Below are 11,068 nucleotides of genomic sequence, written 5' to 3'. Positions count from 1 at the left end.
GCAAAGGGAAGGATACCGAGTATGCTGTAAAGCCAGGACTAGGCCTCAGGCAGGCTGGCTCCAGAGCTTCCTAACCATTGCACCACATGGCACGTGCTGCCGTATAATGCCCATGCGCGGAGACCTGCACCTGTTCTACTCAGGAGGAGGTCATTCCTTCCCGGTAGGGGTTGAGGAGGCTTCCTGGAGAAAGAGGTGGTATTGCGACTAGGCCTTGAAGCTTAGGGAGGGTAATAGTGGAAAAGAGTAGAGGACCCTGCCAAAAGATGGGTTACAGAGAGGGGAAATCTTCAGGATGTGCTGTGGCATGTGGTGGCAACCAGTCTGACTGATGGCTCCATTCCCTTGCTGTGTCTGCATCCATCACAGCTAAGCCCTTCAGGCTACTCAGAAAGGCCTTTCATGACCTGGTCTGTGCCCACCACCATCCCTCCCCAATGTCCAGCCTCATCTCTTGCTACTTTGCCAAGTTTCAATTCTCCCAAAAGCATTATGGTCCAGCTCCACTGTTGCATATGCTGTTGCTTCCACTGTGAAAGCTACTAGTCCCTTCCCTTCATATCATCACGCTCTCCTATTTTCAAAACTTCATATAGAAAGCTTTCTGGCATCTCCCTGCCTCCAAGATTGGATGAGATACGCATCTGTGTTCTTGTAGCTTCTCATTTGTCCTCTATCATTGAATATTTCATACTAGACTGTGATTGACTATTTTTCCATTTCCCCAATTAAATCATCAGATCTAAAAGGGCAGGTACTAGGTCACATCCCTTCCCTGTGGCTGTAGCTCCTAACATAGCGACTGTCACGTAATAGACTCTTAAGCAACATCTATTGAAATAAGCATGTAATGTATTTCCAGAGAGTCCCAGCACAGGATGATTTTTATGTTGCCTGGTTACACGTTCTTGGTTTAACAAACCTAGTGAGAAACTTTCCCTTCAGAAAAAATATTTGCCGTGGTAACTTTTAAACACGTAATTACATTTCATATTGGATCGTCTTGAAGGGGTTTACGAATATGTTCTTATTCTTTTATTTCTTTTACAGAAAGTTGGTGTGCTTGATCAAACCAGGGTCTTAAAAGTGGTAAATGTTTGGGTTCAAATGAAGAGATCCATATTATCATCCACCATATGAGAAGCCCTCAAAAGATGGTGAATACTAAAAACACCGGAGTGGGAATCTGGACACCTGGCTTTTAGTTCCTCTGCTGTGTGACCTTGAGAACTCCAGCCGACTCTCCCTGTTCTAAGGTATCTGGTTATTTGCAAAACGTGATAACTAATTGTTACAATTTTATTTAAAGCAAGGTCAACGGATTCTGAGTTTGTGCCTGGGGAAGGTCCTATGGGAAGAGAATAAGAGTTTTGGGGCATGGACCCATAGACGTCTGTTTGAGATGACTGTAGATGTAGATTTTCTTCTTTTTTTTTTTTTTAATATTTTATTTTATTTTATTTTATTTATTTATTTATTTTTTTGAGGAAGATTAGCCCTGAGCTAACTACTGCCAATCCTCCTCTTTTTGCTGAGGAAGCCTGGCCCTGAGCTAACATCCATGCCCATCTTCCTCTACTTTATACGTGGGAGGCCTACCACAGCATGGCTTGACAAGCGGTGTCCTGTCCACACGCGGAATCGGAACCAGCGAACCCCGGGCCGCCGGAACGCGCGAACTTAATCGCTGCGCCACTGGGCCGGCCCTAGATGTAGATTTTCATGCAGCAGTAGGAAATAATACAGAGACCCTGTGACCCTTTACTCGGTGCTCCTTCCCCAAAGGCAACACTTTGCATAACCATAGTGTAACATCACCGCCAGGACATTGACATTGACATTGACAGTCAGATTCCGCCAGCTTTATATGTACTCATTCGTACATGTATTCAGTTCTGTGCAATTTATCACGTGTAGATTCATGTGACCGTCACCGCGGTCAAGATACAGAAAAACTCCATCACAAGGATCCCCTATGCTCCATTTTATGGTCGCAGCTGCCACCCTCTCTTTCCTCATCCCTTAACCCCTGGCAACCACTAATATGCTCTCTGACTCGATAATTATGTTATTTCACAAATGTTATGTAAACGGAATCATGCAGTCTGCATCCTTGTGAAGTTGGCTTTTTTTCACTCAGTCTAATTTCCTTGAGGTTCATCCAAATTATTGCATGATTAGGAGTTCATTTCCTTCGATTGCTCAATGGTAATCCATGGTATGGGTATAACATTGTTTGTTTAACCAGTTGCCCACTGAAGGACGTTTGGGTTATATCCAATTTTGAGTTAAAATGAGTAAAGCTGCTATGAATATCAGTGTGCAGGTTTTTGTGAGAACATGTTTTCATTTCTCCGGTGTAAATACCCAGGAGGGGAATTGCTGAGTCTTACCATAAGCACCTGTTTGGTTTTGTAGGGAGCTACCACACTCTTTTCCAGAGTGGTTGTATCATTTTACTTCCCACCAGCGATATGTGAAAGATCTAACGCCTTCTCTGTGCCCTCTCTCCAGCATTTGATGTTAACACTGTTTTTTCATTTTAGCCGTTCTGGTAGGTGTACCGTGATATCTATGGTTTTCATTTGCATTTCCTTAACGGCTAACAATGTTGAACATCTTTTCACGCACTTATCTGCCATCTGTATAATCTCTTTGGTGATATGGGCATTTTGGCTGCTACAAGGTACTTCTTGCTTCCTTCTGGATTCTCAGCGGATTCCCAGGTAGACGGTGAATCGCTTCCAAGGTAAACGATGAGTTATTGCACTTGGGTGCTGACTAGATAGTGTTCTAGGTATTGGGGATTCAGCGGTGAGGAGAGCAGACGAAAATCCCGGCTTTCATGAAGTTTATATTCTAGTGGGGAGGGAGATGGCCAGTCAACACAGGACGTAAGTTAAATTTATAGTATATTAGATGGTCTTAGAGCTTTAGGAAAAAACAGAGATGGAAGATAAGGAGTTACTTTAGTTGTAATTTAAAACGGGGTGGTCAGAAAAGGCCTCAGTGAGAGGAGACATTTGAGTGAAGACCTGAAGAAGTGAGGGGAGGCCCTGTGGGTGTCTGGTAGAAGGATGCTTGTGGCCTTGAAGGAGGTATGGTCAAGGAGCTTCAAGGTGGCCAGGATGGTTGGAGCAATGAGTAAAGAAGAGAGTGGGGACCACATCAAGGTGGCCAGGAAGGCTGGAGCAGTGAGTGAGGAGGAGGTAGGGGTGATGAGGTCAGAGTGGTATCGGAGGGGGCTGACCGTGCAGGGCCTCCAGGCTTGGGTAGGACTTAGCTTCTTCACTGAGGTGGGGAGTCTTTGGGAGGTGTAGGGCAGAAGGGTGGCAGTTTCTGATTTCACTTCAAAAGCATCATCCTGGCTGCTGTGTTGAGAGGAGCCTGAAGGGAGAAGGATGGAATGAGGGAGACCAGTCCGGAAACCACTGCGATAATCAGGCTAGACATGACGGTGGGTTGAAGGGAGTGCAGGCAGAGGGTCACTAGAAAGGATGGATTCCGGAAATATTTTGAATGCATGTGGGGGGAGAGAGAAAGAGAAGACAAAAGTCTGCGTCCAAGGTTCTTAGCTGGATCCTCAGAAGGATGGAAATGCCTTTAGAGGACACTGGGAAGACTGTGGGAGGGAGCTTGAGAGCTCGGATCAAGACTTGCAACATTTAAGGTGGCTTTTAGACAACCAAGTGGCGATGACAAGATGAGGAGGCCGTTGAATGATGATCTGGGGCCCTAGGGAGAGGCCTGAGTGGTGATATTAATTTGAGAGTCACTCTTGGTGTAGCACCTATCACATAGTTAGTGCTCCAAAGTGGAGGCTGATCTTTTGAGTACAGGTCTTCGAGTCCTTGTTCCAAAATCCTTAGGGCCAGGTTTCAGAAAAGCTTTAAGCTGAATGATGTGAAATCACCAATATTGACCATTTTTGACCTACAGTAGTAGTAATTTCATACGGTTTACCCTAATAATACACTCTATATGTCTTATATTACGTAATACTCTCGATGGGGTCTGGAGCAGCACCCTATAATCAAACCCAGAAATGTTTCTGCAGCCCAACATACACATACTGAGTGGGATAGATACGAAGGACATGCCACACACATGACCTCAGCTCAGCTTTTGCTGCCAAATGCATCATAACAGCTTTCAGATTGTTAGAGCTTTTTGGATTTTGGATGTGATCTTGCATTATTATCATTGTTGTTGTTATTATTATTTTACAATTCTGTGTGGCCTCCAGTGAGTTGAAATAGGCCAGTGAGCAGGAGGCACTGCCAGGCATATTTCAGTTCAATTTTGAGACCGTCAATGCTATTCACTTGTCCATAAGGCTGCTTCCAAGGCTGGGAGCTCTCGATCCCAAGAGTAAATACAGGACCCGAATAACCACCTCCTGGGGATATTTTAGAGGAAATTTAATTATTGGAGAGATGATTGGAGTTGATGTCTTTTAGAGCACCTGGTCTCACTGAGGAAAGATAACTCTAAATCATTTCTGCTCTTCAGGCCTCATTCTCTCCATCTGCAAAGTGGGGCCATGGAGTTGAACTTTGTGGCTGCTGAAGATGCTTCTGGCATTCATGTTTTCAGGATCTCTCTGCTTCTCTGTGTCTTCTCTTTGCCCACTGGGTGTGCCCCCCAACCCATCTCTACACGCTTGTCTGCTGAGAAACCCTTTTTCCAGACTGTACCATGGCCATTTCCCCATGATGCACAAGGAAGGAGTCACATGGCTGGCTGGGATGGGGAAGCCGACGTTTTCCCCGTTGCTTCCCAAATTGGGAAAAATGGTTATTTTTGAGTAATTACTTCTTGACATCTAAGTGTGTTTTGGCTTATGCAACATCCATGGGCTTCCTGCAAGAGTGTGAATCTGGGGCACAGCTGCACCTTCCTGGGAAGCTGTTGATGGTTGCAGGGCCTCCCCTTTCTGGTTCTCTTGGGAAAGGAGCTATCTGATGAAAGACTTGTTCAATGACTGACACACAGCCCTCTAAGGACCAACATAAAAAATTGCAACCATTTTGAATGGAAACCTTTCTAAAATATAGTTTACACTTTAAAGTAGTTTAATTTTTCTGAGGATAAAATAACATATTTTGACTTTAGGGAACTGAAAAAAAAATAGGGTGGGGAATAATTATTCACACTCTCTAATCTGAGAGTTGGCAAAATTTTTCTGTAAAGGGTCAATGGGAAGAATTTTAGAATTTGTGAGCCAAGAGGCAACATTGAAGATTCCATGTAGGTGTTTATATAGCCATTTACAAATGTAAAAGTATTCTTAGTCTGCAGGCCATACACAACCAGGGGTAGGCAGACTCGATTTTGCCAACGGGTGGTGTTTTCTGATCCCTGCTCCAAACCCTCTAGAAAGCGGTATTCACACTTAAAAGTATTTCTTTCCAATTTAATTTTCTATGCTTCTCTTTTAAACCATCCTTGGGATCACCTTGTATATCTCATTTTGATTCCTGCTCATCTCACTGAATGGCAACGTGTCATGAATCAAGTTGTGAAGGACGGCGTAAAACTTCTCTCAGATGAAGTGCTGGCGTCCACTTAAGCAACATCTACTTAAAATGCATTTGGATCATTTCTTATTAGTTTATTAATAAAGCATCAGTTGTTTTTTTGTATTTTGGGTCTTGCCTGGAGTCTCAGCAGGGACATCTCCAGGGCGAAGGTTATGAACCTATTTGACGCTCTTTCTATGTAGAGGTGGTCCCATACATCACCCATTTTTGCCAGGATTGGATATTTCCTAGAACAACAGCCTCATTTACATTACTTGGTGGGATCCCAAAGCAGATGCAGCTGTGCTTGGGTCATTCCAGTTTCCATGGTGAATGTCACCGAGTCTGTGCCCGGGTCCCCTGCAGCCGTGGAATCACACAGAGCAATGTTGCCCATCTGCTGAGTGTGCCTCCAAATTAGGCTTTTAGGATTCTCTCTTCTTTTCTTCCTCAATACTCCCTTTCTCTCTGCTTTGCTTAGATCTAGCTCCCTTTCGGTTTATCAAAATTCTCAAGCAGGTTGCAGCCAACTGGTCCCCTCCTAGGCACAGGCCCAAGAGAAGCTCTTGCACGTGTTCAACGGGAGGTACATATAAGGCCCTTTGTTGTAGCAGTTGTCATGGTAGCAAAAACCTGGATGCACATCAGATGCTTGTCACCAGGAAAGGCGATGACTAAAGGGTCGCAGGGCCACACAATGGGGCGTTGTACCGTCAGCCAAATGAAGGAACAATGGCAATACGCCTCCATATGGATGAATCTTAGCAAGATGATATAAAGTGAAAAAGTGATTCCCATAGATTATATGCAGCAAAGGTTACATAAAGTTAAAAACAATGCAAGCACATGCACGCACACACACTCAAATGCATATAGATATAAGTAATTAAAAAGAGAGTAAAGCAATGATGAACACAGGACTCAGGATGATGGGTACCCTGAGGTGGGTGGTTGTGAAGGGTTTCATATGGCATCCTATGAAACCCCAAGCTCCTGGCTTTCCTTTTACACATCATGGGTTAATAGGTACTTATAACGTCCTAACTCATTAATTAACTGACTAAATAAAAAGCAGTCTAAGCATGGACTGCGAAGACGATGTGCCATGATCCGGGGATTATGACAATCCCCGTTCTGTCTTTCTGAGATCCAAAAATAGACAAGAAAGGAGAGTCAGTGGATGCTGCATGTGATCCTGATAGACTTTCCAGTGACTCATGTGGATAAGCATTAGGACAGAGATTTCAGGGTGACTGCTTTGTCTCCACAGGGAAATGTTTTTATTTTCTTCTTAGTTCTTGATTCTGGTCCAGGCAGCTGATGTTGCCAGGGAGCTGAGGTCTTGACGAACCCGCTCTCATTGTTAAACCTGAGAAGCATCCCCTTAAAAGGGCCTGGAGTTATGACTGTGTATTTGTTGACCATTTGGTTACAGTAAGAATTTAGGAGGCCTGTCTCCAGAGAGATGACATGCTCTGGTTGGGAGAAGAGTGCTCAGGTGGAATGAGGGTTGGCAGAGGCCCAGGAGTAAAGGAAGGGAGTGCAGAGGGAGAGGGGTGAACCATGTGGTGACAGTGTCTGCAAGCTTGGAGCAAGATGGAGCCCCTGAAGTCTTGACCAAACAGCCCGACTGTTTCCTTGGACTTTTTCTCCCTTCTCTGGCCTTTACGTTATTACTCGGTTTCGACCAAGAATGCCACTAAATTGTGGAGCCTGGCTGTGGGTGTGGGCATTTCCTCATTCCTTAGGTATCTACTTGGTGGCTCAGACTCAACCAGAAACTGGAGCTGGAGATGTGACGGCCCAGAGCTGAGGCTGAAGATCGCCGTTATTTAGTCTGTGATTGTAGCCCTACCTCCCAACACGGACAGTATTGGCCCTTAGTCCTGAATTGGGTTGAGTGGATCTTGCAATAAGAGAGCAGAGGGCTAATATATGGATTTGCATTCCTGGTGGCAGCCCCAGGCAAAGTCGGAGCGCCCTCCCCGCAGCATGTCCAGACCACACCTCAGTTCACATTGCATTGTCATGATTTATTTACATCGCTCTCCTGCCCACTAGCCTGTGAACATCTCAAGGGTAGAGACTATGCCTTTTTCATTATTAGGTCTCCCAAGTTCAGGGCATAGTGTAGATGCCAAATAAATGTTTGGGGGAACACCATGCGTTACATCTTGTTGTCAGTGCCCAGTGAGTGGGACTTCTCAGTGAGCACAGGTTATAACTGTTAAGAGAGGTCAAGGGTCAGAGAGGAGGGGTGGTTTGGTTTGGACTTTGAAGTGGATTTCACGGATATTGATGGAAGACAGACAGTGGGGAGCAATGGCGGGGGCAGAGGGTAGAGATATTCAAAGTAAACAATTGGAACTTCACGTCTGCTGATCCATCAGAGTAGACTCTGGCAGGAAATAGTATTGCTGACCCTGTGTGTACTAGCTGCAGCTCAGCCCTGAAGCTGAGGATGGGCATGGAGTTTGGGTGGTAAAGAGGTAGCATGGGAATGAATGTTTTGCCATCACCATCTTTACTCCAGCTCTGCAGTGGGAGCTTTCTGGATGCAGTCTTACCTGGTTCTCACACAACCACAGCAGACAGTCACTATGACTTGAACTTTTCAGAGTAGGAAATAGGAAACAGAGGGTGATGCAACATGCTCAGAATTACCCCAAAAGTGAGCAGGAGAGCTGAAGCTGAAGTTGAAGGCAGACCAAGTTCCTGAGGCTGTGCTCTGTTCCCTCTGCCACCCTGTTACTCTGCCACGTGTAGAGGGCGCGGCCAGTGGAGGTTAGGCTGAGAGCCAAGGTGGGAGGCGGGAGCCATTAGACACATCCAGGGGACAGTGTGGGAGAGGACAGGAATGAGGCTGCAGCAGCGGGCTGGGCAGCTCCTTGTGGTCAGGGACATTCTATTTGGACTTTGTAAACCTCCACCCTTCACACCCAAGAAAGTTCACAGCGGCCACACCCTAGTCACGGCCTTTCTGGGGAATGTTTCTGGAACTGCACAGAGAGCTTGGGCAGGGAAGAAAGGCAAGGCGCTGCCTTGGAACCAGGGCCAGAGACGATGATTTTGGAATTTAGAAGGGCACAAGGATTCAGCCGTTGGGGCTGGAGATGAGTAATGTCTGGTTAGGGGAGGAGTTCCACTTCCTGAAAAGGAAGTGACAAAAAAAGAGACTGAAGATGTGACTGAAGAAGCAAATGGTTTTCGTACCAGTTATGGCGCAAGAGAAGGCCAAAGACTGGTTTCTTGGGGGCTGTTTTTCATCAAAAAACTTCTGAGTGGTGTGTTGACAGAGGCAATGTATGTGGGAGAGAGAGAGAGGGGAGATTAGAAACAGGGAGAAATGACGTACAGAAACAGAGAGGCAGACTGAGATGGAGGCAGAAATATCCAAAGATAAAAGAAAAATACAAAGACACAGGGAAGTCCAGGGGCACGTGGAAACCAGGATGGTGAAAGACAATCAGAGGGGCAGAGAGATGGGGACAAAGACAAAGAGAGGAAAGGGGACAATGACACGAACACCCAATGAATAGCTGTGTTTAATGGAGAAAATGCAGATGAACTTCCTGAGAAAGGCTGCACCCTGGCCCTTTGGGGCTCCCTGGGCGCACGGGTTCTTTGACTTAGCTGAGGTGCTGGATGGTTCAGAGTCTCTGTGCTCTCCTCACTGACAGGTAGAAGTCCTGAGGAACGAGGGTACCGACAATACAGACCTTCCCTCTAATCACAGCATCTCAGCCCTGTAAAACGCCTTAGTGTCATCTCCCATCCTCCCATCCCAGCCCTCTGCTTGCACGTCTGCAGTTACCTGTGATGACTGATTGCCCAGTACTGACTCTCAGAACATTCTTCCTTAGGCTGAGCTGCCTCCCTGTGACTTCCAGTTTGGGATCAACCAGGAGCAAATCTAGTCCTGCTTTTCCACTTGGCTCTTCAGGTTGTTGATGATGATGACCGTGTCCCCACCATGTTCTTCAGCAGTTCCTTCACTGGTGTTTTCTGTCAGGACAGGCTAAGTGATGCTGTAGTAACAAAGAATCCCAGCATCTCAGGGGCTTTCGGGAACAAGGGTTTATTTCTTGTGTTAGAGAAAGATAATACTGTAACTGCTAAAGAAAAAATTATTCATGACACTTGTTAAAGAGTGGTAAGGCAGATTTTATTCAAGGGGAGCCTATTGCAATGGGTGTAGGGACCGCTTCAGTGGGGACTAGCAGAGATTGGACTTAACGCCAAATACAGCATGGGCGAGTGGAAATTTATAGCCAAGGATTGGAGTGGGGATCACTCGATGGAAAATTACTGAGATGAAACATCAGGGGTAAGGGGGATTCTGGGTAAACTGACCTAACCGGAAGGCAGGCCAGGGTGGTCAGACATCACCTGGGGGATGATGGGGACTAAAGAACCCGAGTAGATATTGGGAGTGATCAGACATGGAGGGTGGAGGATTCTGGCTAAACGGACTTGGCAGGATTCTTGCTAAAACTGAATAATGCAGAGATGGACATCAAAGCTCAAAAGTCAGAGCCTGGTTGAGAGGAGCGTTCATAGGCACCTGAGAAGATTCTGGAGAGACTCTATCACTTGCTCACACTGTACGTTCATCGCTGGCCAGAACAACTGTTCCAATTCATATGCACTCCAAGACCCAGGCTGATCAAGCAGCCTCTATCTAAGACACTACCGATCATGGTGGTTGAAGAGAACCCGAGTCTCCATACCATGGTCCTGAAAACTGCTACCGGAAGCGACACACATCACCTTCAATCACATTACATTCACCAGAGCCTTATGCCAGTGAGGTGGGGAAGGGAACTCTGCCCTCAGAAAGGGGCAGAGAAAATTTGGGAGCAATAACACAGTGTGTCACACCTTTAATTTAATCTTTCTATCCAGGTCTTACTGGATCTTTATCATTTCAATGCCTTTAAAAAATCTCATCTGTTATTGCTTGGGGTCCAGAAGCAGCTGGCTCTTCTGTAGCTCCAAGATGGAAAAGGGCAGCCTATCTTCATTGGACTTTGAATGAGTGAGAAATAAACCCTTATTGTATTAATCCACTGAAATTTTAGGATTTGCCTGTTCTGACAGATACTGTTCATTATTTTAATGCAGAAATTGGTATCAGAAGTGGAGTGCTCTGTAACAAAAACATAAAATATAAGATGTTAGCTTAGTGATCCCAGACAGGAAATAGGAAACTGAGCTGGAGAAGATGAACTGGGAAGATGGGGCTCAGAGTATTCACTGAGAAGGTATTTGTAAAGTGGTCCCCTGTGATGGCTTGTGTTTACTGGACCCGTCATTCCAGGGGAAGAGATACGAAAATAGAATGACGGTGACGTGGCTGTATTTGGTAAGGTATTACAAGCATGAGATAAGCTCAGGAAATCAGGGGGTGGATTACAAGCAGAAATTACGAAGAATAGAGAGAGTCCGGAAATGTGAAACCTTGAAGTTGGAATAGCATACTACTTTAGATACCACACAATGCGAGACGGAATTCAATAAGAATTTAAGTGGCAAAGGCCTAGTAA

General features: G+C 45.6%; 1 long non-coding RNA gene across 3 annotated transcripts in view; it reads left to right on the top strand.

Annotated features, from left to right (window-relative positions):
- Window positions 1-11,068, top strand: part of LOC106824219 (uncharacterized) — a 95,595-nt gene that overhangs the window by 9,888 nt on the left and 74,639 nt on the right. For all 3 annotated transcript variants that reach the window (XR_011506272.1, XR_011506271.1, XR_006533202.2), the window contains exon 2: window positions 1,051-1,256. This is a non-coding gene — a long non-coding RNA (uncharacterized lncRNA). The remainder of the gene's footprint in view (window positions 1-1,050; window positions 1,257-11,068) is intronic.

This window comes from Equus asinus, chromosome 10 (assembly GCF_041296235.1).
Source record: "Equus asinus isolate D_3611 breed Donkey chromosome 10, EquAss-T2T_v2, whole genome shotgun sequence".
NCBI lineage: Eukaryota > Metazoa > Chordata > Mammalia > Perissodactyla > Equidae > Equus > Equus asinus.
Note: the sequence above shows the minus strand (reverse complement) of the source record. Positions and strands in the feature narration are given on the sequence as shown.